This window comes from Rhagoletis pomonella, unplaced genomic scaffold, assembly GCF_013731165.1.
Source record: "Rhagoletis pomonella isolate Grant_MI unplaced genomic scaffold, Rhpom_1.0 Rhpom_scaffold_00091, whole genome shotgun sequence".
NCBI lineage: Eukaryota > Metazoa > Arthropoda > Insecta > Diptera > Tephritidae > Rhagoletis > Rhagoletis pomonella.
In genome coordinates, this window is record NW_023458645.1 from 76288 (window position 1) to 76824 (window position 537).

Sequence of the window (537 nt, forward strand, 5' to 3'; positions counted from 1 at the left end):
AGGCCGGCCGGTTTTGAACTACGCAGCGCCAGTGTGGTCGCCAGGGACTAGTAGGACGCAGTGGACGAAGCTACAGACGGGACAAAACACGGCACTTAGGACAGCGACGGGATGCCTCCTGATGTCGCCAGAACATCACTTGCACGGCGAGGCGCAAATGCTCCCAGTTAAGGAGCACAACATAATGCTCTGCAAGCAGTTCCTGATAGGGAGCCACAGAAGTGGCCACCCAAACAGACAGCTGCTTGCAGAGGAGCCCTCGCCTAGGCACGTCAGGAGGCATCTATATGAACTGACGGACGAAGTCCAGAGGTTCATTAAGCAACCTCTGGACCCGACAGCGTACAGACAGGCCCTGAACGGCATTCACAGGGACTCAGTCTCGAGTTATGTAGACTCTAGACCTGTGAATGCCGTTCTAGGCATACCACCCCCGGACATTGACGAGACAGAGCTTCATCTGCCTCGGGAGACACGCACTACACTTGCCCAACTTCGCTCCGGCTACTGCAGCAGGTTAAACTCCTACTTGAGTAG